This window comes from Hylobates moloch, unplaced genomic scaffold, assembly GCF_009828535.3.
Source record: "Hylobates moloch isolate HMO894 unplaced genomic scaffold, HMol_V3 SCAFFOLD_16, whole genome shotgun sequence".
Taxonomy (NCBI): Eukaryota; Metazoa; Chordata; class Mammalia; order Primates; family Hylobatidae; genus Hylobates; species Hylobates moloch.
In genome coordinates, this window is record NW_026652291.1 from 4,443,131 (window position 1) to 4,457,507 (window position 14,377).

Consider the following 14,377-nt stretch of genomic DNA (forward strand, 5'->3'; position numbering starts at 1 on the left):
GACATGCCTGGTGGCACTAGCCAGGGCATACATGCAGGAGACACAGATTGTCTGGGCATGGACCAGACCTGGCCCCCAAAGTCCCCACCTGGATCTCCCATCAGCCCCCAATTCAGTCACACTGACTTGTGCTCCAGCTGAACTCACCACCCCTTTGCATGTGCAGGTCCGTCTTCTAATGGGGCTGTCTGTCCCCTCTTAGCCCCTGGTAAGAGGCCTCCTGAAACCCCCGGCCCCAGGAAGAGCCACGTGTGTGAGTTCACCGAGCACAGTCATCATCACTTTTCTTCTCACAGAGTGAGCGGCCCTCCTATAAGTGTTTGCAGCATCTTGTCATCAGAGAACCTCTCTGAACCTCTGTTTTGTCTTCTGTGGAAGGAAGTCATCATGGCGTCTACCAAAAATATGGGACTGGGGTAAGGCAAGTGAAGCACTTATTGGAGGCACAACTTTTAGTTGGGTGTGGGGGGGGGTGGTATGTGCAAAAAAACTCAGTAATTGAGATAAATAACATTTTAGCACAATCTATTTAAACATCAAAATTAATGCAGAGACATCCACGATGAACGAAAGATCAAAATTGCAAATGGAGAAACTCAGTCATTGAGATAAATAATATTTTAGCACAATCTGTTTAAAAATCAAAATTAACTCAAAGATATCCATGATAAACAAAAGATCAAAATTGTGACTCGAGGCAGGAAAGACGATTCATATTTCTGGGGGTTCCTTTGGCTTCAGGAAACTGTTTGGTAACTGTGAAATAAAGGACCTGAGATTGAAGGACTCTTTTCAAAGTTATCTTCGCAAACCTCCTTGTTGAACGTGAGGGAAACAGCGGCCGAGGGGTGGGGCTTACTCCAGGTCAGTGACAGGGCTGGAGCGGGGTACAGGGTCCTGGACTCCCCCAGGGCTCTCTCTGGAGTCTGCACCTAGACCGCCTTACCTCCAAGGGAAACCCTGCAAACCTCAGCCACGGGCCCCGCCAATTGTTCCTGGCAGCGCTGATCAAGGGAGGCCGGCCCTGTCTCCAGGTGTCAGTGTGAACTGACCTCTTCTGCAAAGTGACCAAAGTCCCCTCCCACTGTAAGAATCCAGCCCCTTCCTTTCTCCATTCCACTCCATTTCCCTCTGGCTAGTCAGTTCCAACCTAATTTATGTTGTTTGTTTATTCTAGTTGGTTCTATGCATTCCTTTCTACCTCCTAGTCTAGCCCACTCTATTTTATCAACTTTGGCTTATTTTGTCCATTTATTCCATCCTGTTTTATAGTTTCCATTCTAGTGTATATGTTCCATTCCTTTCTATTTTATTTATTTTATCCATTCCATCCTTTTGGGTCCACCCCACCCCACTGTGCTCCTGCACGCAGCCCAGCTGAAGGGCCCCAGCGTTTGTTTAGAAGGGCTCGGTGGAAACATCCGTGTCCGCAAGCCTGCCTCCCAGGGGCCGCCTGCCGCCTTTCCGGCAAATGCCCACATGAGCTCATGCTTTGTGGTTGGGGCTTTAAAAAAAAAAAAAAAAAAAAGTCAACAAATTTGAAGGCAAAGCAAGGCCTGTCTTTCATTTGATAGCTCCCAGATCCGTTTCTGATCAGCCTCCCATCATCAGAGGTGTCTGCAAGATTTCAGCTGCAAACATTCGCCTCCACATTTGCCTCCGCACCCGCTGTCAGCTGTCTGGGCACCCACTGCCTTGGGACTGCACTGCAGACGGGGTTGGGAGGGACCTTGGGGCTTCATCCCATCTTGATGCTTCCTCAAGAAGAACGTTCTTGGGGTGGCAGCCTGAACTTCTCTCTTAACTGCCTTGTGCCTTCCACGCTTCCAGAACTGTCATTAAACAGTAAGAAAACCCACACGTATGCATGCAAAAATGCACAATATCTCAACTTGCACTTCCCTGGCCCAGCGCCCTCAGCACCAGGCTCTGTCACGGAGATGAGGGCGCCCATCAGGCATTAAGTGAAACCAAGTGTTTGGTGCTTTCTTTTTCCTTTGTTGTTGCAAAACAAAAATGTTTCTCTTGGAAATCAATGGTAATGGTCTGTATTCTAGACCTTTTCTTTGCATTGACATGTATAGCTGGATGTTTTCCCAAAAAAAGTTGTTTAGTATTGTTCTGCCATGATTTTGTTTCACTCCTGGACATATTGTCATGTTGGCACATATAGATGTATCACATTTTTACTGGCTGCATAATATTTCGTTGTATGAAGTATTTTTTTTTTCATGATTTCTCTGCTGAAGAATTTTTATTTTTGCTTTTACAAATAAAGTTGCAGCAAACATTCTTGTTCATGGGTCTTTGCATACACATTTGTGTGATTATTCTTATTGAGTGGATTCTTAGAAATACTATTGTTTGGTAAAGGAATATCCATATTTTAAAATATCTTGGGTGTACAAATTGCCCTTCAATTTGTCCTTTGAATTAGTCTTCTTTCCGTGAACAAGAGTGATCTTTGTAAAATGAATTTGGTCATGCAATTTCCCAATGTTAAAAACAAACAAGAAAAAAAGTCTCTGGAATTGTGGTTGACTTTGTGCCCTAGAGAAACTGGGCTGTTGGACCAGGTTGCAAATGTCAGATACCTACAGATATCAAGGGACTGTCCAGGTGCGGTGACTCGGTTTTATCAGAAATGAAAGCTCCTTTCCTCTGCCCCAAGTTCACCTCCTAAGCCCGTCTGAAACCTGCTGATCACATACAGGTTCCAGAGACTTTGAGGTGGGGCCCCCTGGGGCCGTGGCTGAGGCCGGACCAGCCAGGCCTGGACCGAAGCCCTCAAAGATGACACCAGTGGGCTGGAGACTCAAAGAGTGTGTCTCTTCATTCCTTGGAGCTTTGGTGTCCTTTCCTATACAGCGTGGGGAAAGCACCTACCCTGGATGGTTTTCAATGAACGAGAAAGAACGATGAACTTGTTTTGTAAACGTCAGAGGGTGATCTGATTGCACAGCCTTCTTATGGAGCACAGAAAATATGATCATTCTTACGGCATAAAATAACGATTGGATCCATTCGTTCCACATTGCTGTGTAGTTTCCATTCTGGTGCACACATCCCTTTTCCTTCCGTTTGATCTATGTATCTATTCCATCCCATTGGGTCCACACCTTCTCCCTTTCATGGGTGACAGCCCCAGGATTCCGAGGACAGGATGTGGGGGCCCCTTGACCCCTTAGGTGGGCTTTCGAGGCACGGTGCCTGGAGAGAACATCTGGCTGCGCAGGTGGGTGGGGGGCTGCCCTGTGGAGAGACACAGGCCAAGTCTGTCTCCAGGGAGGTGAGAGGGCAGAGGTGCCTAGCGGTCATGGGTCAATCCCTGCCCACCTGTGCCATCTCCACCAGACCCACTATGCTGGGAGCTAGGGAGAGTCTGCCCAGGGGATCCTAGCTTCTCCCAGATGGTGGTGTCTGGGCTTACGCTACAAAGCAGGCAGAGCCATCACAGGCACAGCTAGGAGACCTCCAGCTGGAAGCCATCACCCATCCTTCAGACAGGAAGTCTGAGGTTCTGGGACCCCTCCCAGACCCCGCACAGACCTGCAATGAGGATTGGGGGTTCCCACCCCAGGCCTTGACTCCATCTACAGAGGTTCCATGTGGGCCTCAAATGCCTGTCTTACGTTCAACAGAAGATGCCAGCCAGGATGCCGGGACCCACCCTGAACCTGGCAAGCAGCTGCGGGGGGACCAAATCACAGTTCCGCAGCCTTGGGCCCTGGTGCAGGGTCTGGTCCAGAACAGAGGTTCTGTGAACAAGGCGATTCCCTGACTTGCTGCCCTCTCGGGCGTGCAGCAGGCAGTAAACGCCGGGCTCGGTGTGGACCAGCGCTTCAGGGGCAGAGTGGGGCATGGGGAGTCCTGGGGTGTCCTGACCCTGCAGCACCTGCCCTGCCCCAAGAAGCCTGTCTCCTTCTAGCTCAGAAAGATCGTGCTGCCTACGTACCTGGAGCTTTGGACACAGGAGCTCCCGGGGACAGCGGCTGGGCCTGTGACTGGCCATCTTTGCCACACATTATTAACAGAACAGCCCCTGCAGGGGCTAGAAATTGGTTTAGCCTCCTGGTGGGAAGATCCAATTTTCACCTAAGCAGAAGCAGGAGGAGGGAGAAGGAGACGCTGCTTCCTGAGGGGCCCAGCACTGCCCTCTTATCTCAGCTATGCCCAAAAGGTATTGGCTGCCCATCTCCCAGCCCGACTGAGCACAGATGCTGGTCGACGCAGCTGGCCGTGAGGTTCCTGGGGGCACACACCATGAGCTCTGTGGATCTCGGTTTCCTTGTCTGAAAATGCAGGAGCTGCACGAATCTCTGAGTTCTGAAATCTGACTCGAAGCCCCCCAGCCGGCTCTGAGCTCAGTATATCAGCCACTCCGCAAAACGCCTGGGGCACCTGCTCTGTCCCAGGTGCTGGGGCTCTGATCCGAGGCCAGCCTGGAGGGTTTGAGTCTCACAGGAGTGATAACTCTGACTGATAAGTGATTCACAGGGCAGGGGACGGGGACAGAATGCAGGCTGCAGTGGGAGCTCTGACAAGGGGCAGCTGGCTCAGGCCAGAGGCTGTCACTTATTCATTCAACAAACATTTATTGAATGTCTTCTATGCACCAAGCTTTCTAGGCAAGCAGCAACAATGGACAAGGTCCTTAGCTTCCAGGAGCTGACATTCTAGTGGGTGGGAGGCAAGAGAGGAGCAAACAAATGAACATGTCAGGTAACACCAGGCCACAATCATGCTGTGACGAAGAGAAAACAGGGACTGGGTGAGTGGGTGTGGCTATGGCTGGTGGGGGACAGGGCTCCTCTAGATAGGGGGTCGGGAGCAGGGGCTTGCTGAGGAGGAGACAGCTGGATAGAGCCCAACATGGCTGCCCCAGCCAGGGGCCATGCTTTGGAGTCAGGGCTGGCAGGACCCACGGGACTTGCTGGCGGTAGGGAGCTGGCCAGGAGGTTCCTGGGCTCTGGTCTGAGCATGGGGTGGATGGAACTGCTGGGGGCCACAGCCAGAAAGCTGGGGAGCAGCAGGCACGTGGAAGGGGTCTCTGTTTTTGTCCTCTCAAGTCTGGAACATGACGGTTTGGGAATTTGGAGGTTTGGTACTCCTCCCCTCCAGTGTGTGGGCTGGACGTGGGGACTTGAATCCAGCAAATTGCAGCCTCGCATTGGACACTCAGCACCAACCGGGCTGTCTCCCACCCAGCTCTCAGGGGCCATGTGGGGTCTCTCTCCCTCTCTCTGTCTCTCTCTCTCATTCTCTCTCTGTCATTCTGTCTCTGTCATTCTCTCTCATTCTCTCTCTCTGTCATTCTCTCTCATTCTCTCATTCTCTCTCTCTATCATTCTCTCTGTCATTCTCTCTCTCTCTGTCATTCTCTCTCTGTGTCATTCTGTCATTCTCTCTCTCTCTGTCATTCTCTCTCATTCTCTCTCTCTTATTCTCTATGTCATTCTCTCTCATTCTCTCTCTCTCTGCCATTCTCTCTCTCATTCTTTCTCTCTGTCATTCTCTCTCATTCTGTCTCTCTCTGTCATTCTCTCTCTCTCTCTCTGTCATTCTCTCTCTCATTCTCTCCCTGCCACCTCCTCTCTTGTCTCTCTCTCCTCCTGAGTGGAAGGAAGGAGGGATGGAGGGATGGCAGACGAGCATCTCCTCCGCAGAACCTGCCCCTCCTGGGGCCTCAGTTTCCCCATCTGGAAAATGTCAAAGTGGACCTGATGTTCTCCTTGGAGCTGTTGTTTTCTGTGGGTTTTATTGCTTTTGATGCTTTTGAGCTCGGTCAGCAAATTGTTCCCTGTTTTCTTTCTATTTTGAGAAGGCTTCTTTCCCTAGTGAATGCAATTTTCAAGTCTCTCTTCCATCATACCTTTCTTAATGATATAGTCTTTCCAAGCGGCCTTCTATTTTTACTTTTCCCTCGGCAAGATAATTTCTAGCCCTTTTCTCACCACCCAACTCAATTTCCTTTGTTAATTTCCAAGCCTCTTCTTTCCACAGGGGCCTCACCTCTTAGTACTTAATTGATTTCTTCTATCACGTAATTCCACGGTTTCATCAATAAGCAATTTTAGACCTATTGTCAATTTCTATTTTTTATACCATTTCATCTGCTCAGAGGCCGAGAACATGGATTAGACACAAGATGAGATTTCATTATCTCTTAGACGCCAGTTTTCCCCCTGGCCCCATTCACTGAAGCAAGAATGTCTTCTGGACTTTGCCATATTCCCTTCTAATTAATTACTCTCCGTTTTATTCACTTCCCTGACTTCAATTCTGTGAGTTGAAAGTGTAAATTAACACATGTCTCCTGCTTCAAATGTCATTTTAATGTTAGGGGACTTTGCGCATATGTGATCCCCCCGACCCTGCGGCCTCCTGTAGACATGGACAGTGCCTGCAGTGGAACTCTTTTTGGGTTCAGTGGGGTTTTTCCTGTGCCCGGCTCTGCCGATGTCCTCTGCCTGCTTGAATGCCCTCTCTAGCTGCTGCTTCCTGCCACACACACGGGCTGGGGGGAGGCAGAGAGCCCAAGGCGGCCAGCCAACCTCAATGGGCCGAGCAGAGCCCAGGAGCTATGTCTCCACTCAGCAAACACCAGCCCCGCAGGAGCCCCTTGCTTTTTGCAGATGGGTTTTGACACGGCCAAGACTCTGCAGACCCTGTTAGACTTTTTACCACCTTAAGGAGAAACCTGTCAAAAACATTCCAGACTGCATTCAGCGGGTATCGACCGCCTCCACCTTTGCCTCTCTGGAGAGGGATTAGTTACCATCTGAGCCGAGTGAACTGCACATGGAGCCTGACGCCCCTGCAGCCTGCCCCGGATCCTACCTGCCGGGAATCTCCGGGTGCGTGGGAACTGTCTTTCCTAAGATCGTAATTTCTACCGCAGGTTGGACGGGAGGCGCTCTGCCTCTTCCATGTCTGTTCCTGAGCGATGGCACGCCAGGCAGTGGCTGAAGCCCCGTGCTGGCCAGAACACCCATCATCCACCGCTCCTCTCAGGGCCCTGCGGCTGCCTCTCCCATCTGGATGCGGGCACGGTCACCCTCAGTGGGGCCAGGCATGAAAGCAGCTTCCTTGTTTCCACTCTTCTGTGAGAACAGCCACCAGGAGGCTGTGTTGAAAGTCAGCCGTATCCCCAAGTGTGCCTATGTGCACCACGAAGAGGTTGGGGGGCACATAGCTGTGAGATCCTGGCTGCCACTTCTTTGGGAGGTCTCTCAGGGGAAAACAGCCATCTGGCTTCTGTATCAAAAAGAGCCACATGCCTCCTGACCCACTAGTGTGGCATATCTAGTTGTCCTTTCACTCATGTAGACTGATCATGCTTCTTTTTTCATCGTAGCTACTAGGAAGCTCAGTAAATAGGATTTCAAGGCAGGTACTTTGTGATCCCAGCCTCAGATCTGGCTCCACTTGCTGCTGTTGTCCATGCCTTCCTTCCTCATCTACTCATTTTATTCTCCTGTAACTCATTCATGCATTCCCTTACCGAGCACCCCGTCTTACCAGACACTGGGCAAGGGGCTAGGATCACAGCAACACCCAAGTGCAAAGGTGCTCAGGGAGATTATAATCTAGCAACATTGAAAAGCAGCAAGTCAATGTACAAGACCAAAAGTGCTGGGATGAGACTCAAACGGGAACATGGGATAGTAACTGGCTTGGGCAAGGTCTGCTCTGTAATAGTGGTGATGTGTGGATGGTGAAGAAGAGCTCTCTGAGGAGACAACATTTTAGCTGAGAATTGATTACTGAGAAGGAGCTAGATGTGGCGGTTGAGGTGGTAGAGCCTCATGCCTGGAAAGGGCCATGAATGTTCTGGAAATAACAAGGAGGTTTGTATGGCTGGAGCCAGTGAGAGGAGGCAGGAAGGAGATGAGGACAGAGACATCATCAGCAGGGACCTTGCAGGCTTTGCCACCACTTGTGTATCTTAGGTCACCTTGAGTGCACCTTTCCTGAAATCCTTCTCTGAAATAAGTATAAGAATGAGCAAATTTATATACAAATGTATGATTACCTATATGCAACAACTCTGTGCCTTTTGATCTTTCATCAGCAGTTTGTCTAACATGGTTGTACAGTGTGTGTGTGCATGCACAGAAAACGGCAGCATCTCCATGCCTCAGTATTTGCCTTTGGGAACACGAACCCCAGCAATCCCTGCCTGGGGGTGTTGTGGGCATTAAATGAGTTAACACTGACAGCAGGCTGACGGCCTGTGGAAGGGCTCCCTACGCGTCAACTCTCGTTACCAGTGTGTGTACATTTGACATGTGGGACTGGTTAGGGAGGGCGTGAGTCTGGAGATGGTTACTGACACGATTAGTTACATAAGATCCAACGGTGAATGTTCCTGTGGACATCTGGCAGGACATATATAATCTAATAAACATCCGTAACCTCTTTAGAGCTTGGGAAGTGTTTCCCCAGCTCTTCTCTCATTTGATTGGAGAATGACCTCAGCTTACGAGAACCTCCTCGCCGTCTAGGGCCATGGTTAGGATGAGTTTTTCCCCCACTGTGGGATTTGCTGAGGGTCCACACCCAGCAGTCATAGGAGGTGGCCCAGCGTGTCCAAGGACTGGGGCCCAGGCCTGAGGGCTGGGGGCGTGCGGCTGTTGGCTGAGCGGGGCTGCAGAGGCTGAGATCACTGTCTCCAGGGTCTCGTTTGGGGGTCGTGGCAGAGTGGTGGAGAGCTCAAAAGTACAGAACTGAGCAGAGGTAGGGGCCCCGGGGCAAGGGGGTCTTGGCTGGTGTAATGAAGGACTTCCTGTCACCTGGAGTCCTTTTCCCAGAAGTGGACAGGGCAGGCAGCCTTGCCAAAGGGTGAGCTACCCATCCCAGAACCTGCAGCCAGGTTGTGATGCCTCCGTGCCCTGGCCTTGAAGGAGGGGCTATGGGGGCTATGAGCCCAGGCCAGGGGCTCCCTGCATGCTGTCCTACAAGCCCCTTTCTTCTAGGCCTCTGTTTCCTGGTCCGAGAAATGAGGAGGGCACGAGAAGCTCCCAGGGCCTCTTCATTCTCTGATGACCAAATTCCACACAGCAACGAGGCTCTCTCAAGCCCGTAGTGGTCAAGGAATAGTTTGGAACATTGGTGGCCAGCCTGCCCCATCTCGTCAAACTGAGAACCAAGGGGTCCTGAGAACACATAGCTTTGGCTGTCTCTGCACCACGTGTGGAGCAAGAGGGCTCGGAGACCGGCCCGCAAGGATCGCGAATGGCCTTCGCTTTCCAGAGCAGAAATCCCGGGGCTCAGGGCCAAGCTGGAAACCGAGGAGGCCCTGTCTCTTCTCATTCTCCTCACCGCATTGGCGGCTAATTGAGCACAGGACAGTATCTATGGCACGTATACAATAAACATGACTTCAGCCATCTGGAACCATCTTCCTGTGGGGCTGTCCATCGCTGTGCGGCCGCCAGCCAAGTGCTGGGAGGAAGCTCCCGCTTTGGGGCCAAAGACAGGCTCCCTCCTAGACAGGATCTGGCCCCCCGAGGGCACCAGCACAGCCTCCATCTCTGCCCCGGGGTTGGTCCTCGGCACACAGTGATAGGCCAGGGCTGCTGCTGCTCACTGAGGGCGCTCGGCGGAGCTTTATGGGGAGCAGCAGAACCGGGTTCCGAGACGCTGCAGACACCTGGGTCTCATTTCTTCCTCATGGTCTAGGAGGGTGACGGAGGAGGCACCAGTCACAAGAGGCCTCCAGGACAGCCGACGTGCCCCAGACCCAGGTGCTGAGGGGCAGCTGGGGAGGAGCCATGGGTCCCTGGGCAGAGGGCGGGGAGATGGCAGGATGGGTCCAGGGATGGGGTCTGCTAGGGCACTGTGGTGTCACTGGCCACGACTTTAGAGAGGTTTCCTTGGGAACCAGCGACTGGGCCGGGGGGCAGGAGGAGGGTGGGCAGAGGGGACGCACAGCAGGGTCACACATGCCTGGCCCACCCCTCAGGCCATGCCACCCCCTAGACGGGAACCTCCTCCCACGCCAGGGCATATGAGTCCCCTACCCGTGGTCAACTGAGGTCCAAAAATATTAAGCAGAAATCCCAGAAAGAAACAATCCCTAAGTTTTCAATTGCATGTCGTTCTGCACTGCCTGATGAACCCTCTCACCTTCCCACCCTGGACACGCGTCCCCCTTTGTCCAGCGTCTCCACACTGCAGGCGCCCTCCCCACCTGTTAGTCACCTAGGAGCCCTCTCGATGACCAGGTCGACCGTCATGACGTCCTAGTGCTGGTGGTCAAGTCACCCTTATTTTACCTCATCATGGCCACAAAGCGTGGAGTAGCAGTGCTGGAATATTGTTATAATTGTTCTATCTGATTATTAACTATCGTTGTTAATCTCTTCCTGTGCCTACCTGATAAACTTTGTCATAGGTATTTATATACAGGAAAAAACATAGTAGAACAAGGTTCAGTCCTACCCAAGTTTCAGGCTTCCACTGGGGGTCTTGGAACGTATCTCCCGCTGATAAGGGGGGACCCCTGTGTAAGGAGGGAACCCCAATGCTGATGTTGAAGCTGACGATATTTCGTTCAGGAGGGCAGCTGTGTGTGTTGGCCAGACTTCGCCTCTGCAGACTTACAGGAGGTTGTCACTAGATTCAGGTTACAGAAGCTGGCCTGTACCCAAAAACCAGTGCGTGCACTGCATGGCTGTACATGTGTGTATGTACGTGTGTGCACCAAGGGGAGTGCGTATGTGGGTGTGGGTGAGCACATGAGTACTTGTACCCATGTGAGTGCACGTGTGCATGGCTCTGTGTGTCTGAGTGCCTGTATGTAAGGGTGTGTGTTTCTGTCTGTGAATGTGTGTATACGAGCATGTGTGAGGGTGTGAGTGTGTGTTGCCTGCGTGCGTGCCTGCGGGTGTGTCTGTGTGTGCTGGGAAGGGGGGGTGTCGGTCCCATGACTTCCCCAGGTGGTCAGGGGCTGAGGCTGGAGCATGTCCGTCCAGATGAGCAGGCTGACCTTCTCTTCAGCTCATCCTGGAAGCTTTTCCCTGGGCCCAGTTTGACCAATGCTTCTTGGGCTGGGCTGTTGGTGTCCCACACACAATATTACTTACGACTAAGGATCCTTGCTGCAGAAAATGGTGACTGCATCTGTCCTGACAGTAACAACCCTTCCCACCGTCTGTCATCCAGGACGAGGCTGTGGCGGGGACACAAAGGGGACTGGGGCTGGATTGGGAGCACTGCAGAGGCCCATAGGGATGGGGCTATTAGGTTCTATTGGAATGGGGGTTAAGCTACCCCACCAGAAGCAGATGGGTGCTTTCACTGGGGTCCTCCCATTAGAGTAGGAGCCCCGGGCTCTGGGACCAGCCATGTCTGCCACACTGACATGTGACTTCTGATCCTCTCCACCCTACGGGGACCCCCCAATTCTCACCAGCCCTCTGGAGTCCCCCAACAGAAACATCTAGGGCAGGGCATCGGGAGGCAAAGTCCAGAGCAGGAGGGTGGGAGGCAGCACAGGGATTCAGGCACAATAGCCTTCAGAGGATGTGGGGCCAGCACAACCTCATCGCCTAGTCACAAGTCACAGGCGGGCTCTGTGGGACTTTTGTAGACTCTGAGCTCTGTCTGGGCCACAGTCATGTCCAAGCTCCCCTTGGATCCTGACCTGCAGGCAGCATCTCCAGATCTTAGGACCCCAGCCCGGGAGCCTGCAGAGGAAGACAGGAGGTAACGGCGAGGAGGCGGCAGCCAGATGTGTGGGACGGACAGTGTCACGATGCAGAGGCTCTGGTCAGCAAGGAGCAGGGTTGGAAACCCCCTCGGCTCTGCGCATCCTGAAGGGGAAGGCGCCTGGTGCCTCTCTAGCCTTCGATGTAACTGACGCTGTGGGGTATAATTATTTTCCTCCCTCGGTGCGAGCTGACACAAGCAGCAGCCCTGCGTGGTAGGAAGATGAGCAATAACGCATTCTGAAATGAAGGCTCAGTGATCTGGAAGATTTAAAGCACCCTGCGTAGGAAGCAAGCTCGGGCAGCTCAAAGCTGGCTCCAATGCCGGCCAGAGAGACGTCTTACAACCCCCTCTTGGGTGGTGGCTGTGAGGTGTGGAGGGGGAAGCAGACATTGGCATCCAGATGTTGACTCCTGGAGAGGCCTGGGGGTGGTAGGTGACCCGGGCAAGACATCAGGAGCCTTGGGCTGTTTTATTATTTGTTTCTTAGGGATGTTCAGGATTAAATATTTAAAGACTTTTAAAAATCAAGGCATAACATATACGATAAAATGCACGCATCTTAAGTGTGCAGCTGGATGCATCTCACATGCACAGACATGCAGGAAACCTCCATCTAATCACAGAACATTTCCACACCCGAGAGGGTCCCCTCGCTCCTCTAGTCAACAACCTCAGAAACAGCAGCAATGAAGCTGTTGGCATAGATGGTTCTTGCCTGGTTCTAGGCAGATAGAAACGGCCCCGTGCAGCATGTACATTTGTGTGGCTGCCTTCTTTAGCTGGGGGGTAGGTCTGTGAGAGCCACCTGCGTTGTGGCATGCCAACAGCTCTTTCCTTTTCCTTGCTGTGTGGAATTCTTTGCATGAATATAATGGGATTTACTGCACATGTTCCAGTGAATGGGCCTGGGCTCCCAGCCTCCTGGTCCCCACCAAAGGCAAGCTTCTTCCTCTCCCGTCTGCTTCCCATCCTCCTGCTGACCGCAGCCTCTGTCCGTCCTCCCAGCTCTCAGAATCTGAGGCTCACAGTGTCAAGAGTGGAGGAATCAAGCTGATCGGGCTGGCTCTCCACCCAGACTGGGGAACTCCTCACTGAAGGGCCCCCACCTGGAAGATCAGGGCATGAGAACTGCAGAGAGAGGCCAGGGGTGCTGACAGGTGGGCAGCCCTGGAGGCCTCCCGGGGACAGGCCCACCCCGTCCCAGTGCTGGCTTTGATCTATCTAAGGCCCAGTCCCACTGCAGGCTCCCTTGGGCCCCTCCAGGGTCTCGGGGAGGAAGGCCCTGGAATGACCTCTCATCACCTCTCACCCTATTCCAGAGATTTCTGGATAACACTTGTGCTTGAGAGGCTGAGCTCATGGGATCCCGAGGAGGCAGAGCTGCTGGAGGGGCCACCTGAGTTCTCCAGCCCTGGGAACACCCTCCTTCGCTCCCAACCAACAAAGGCCTCCGCACTCCCATTCCGAGATCGGGTCCTGGGATCGCTGTGTTGAGTAATTACTTACTGGAAGCCGCCCCTCCCTCAGGTGGTGGGTGGGCCGTGTGCGCGCAAGTTCAATTGTGTGTCCACAGAGGGAATATTCATGAACTCAGTGGGGGGGGTGGGGGTGTTTTGGAAGACAGGCTTGGATTTCTGAGGGAGAAGATACTTACAAGACCTTGGTGGCCAGCCAGGTTCCCCCCTCAGCCTCTCGGGCAAGGACCCCAGGAGGCCACACATCGGGGGAAGCCTGGAGGCCCTGGGGCCAAGTATTTGGTTCCCGTCGATGAACAATTTAATGAGAGTTTTCAGAAGGGCCAGACGGCCCTGGGATGAATGGCTCATCCCAAAATAGCCTCAGCTGGCACTTGGGCAGCTTAAAAGAGGCTTAAAAACAGAAAGAACCTTCAAAGAAGGGAGCCCGGGTGCCCCTGAAGCACTCTCATGCGGAGGCCTGGGGATCTGCTCCCCAGGGACGCTGCCCTGCCCCACTCTGCCCTGAGCAGTGGGGCACAGATGCAGGATCTCGCATCCCGTCCTGGCAGAGGCCGGAAGGGGCTTGGCAGAAGGAGCCTCAGGTGAGCACCGTTCCCACCCAAAATGCCTGCCCTCCAGTCCACCACGGTCGGCCCAAGCTCCCGTACCACTGCCCGTGTTGGAAAAGCCCCTCTTGGCGGCCCCTATCCCCCAGCAGGCAAGACCGGTCCTGGGCCTGGAAGGAATGTTCTAGACGGGGAGAATTGTCTCCTACTCTCGGTGGGGTGCCCCGGACCAGCTACAAATGGTGAGGAAGACTTGACTCAAGAGTATTACAGCAGAGACAGAGATGGACTCAGTTCTGAGCACAGTGGGGGCACCTGTGGATTGACAGCCCATGGGCAAAGGGAGGAGCTGTGGATGGAAAATGATGACATGGAATTCAATCATTTGTCAAGGGGAGGGGATTGTCAATCAGCTCACTTAGGATTCTCTGCTAAAACTGAGTTCAGCAGGCCGTGGTGGAGTCTCGTGGAGAAGAGCTCAGACAGAGGCACCGAGTGAAGGGCAGCCAGGGAGGGAGCCCTGTTCAGCGGCACAGAGGGCCCCTCGGCCTGAACTTGCTCTCGGATTCACCGCTCGCTTCAGCCCAGTTGCCCTCATTGGCTCCCCTAGCACAGCTGACGTAGCCCTGAGACTTC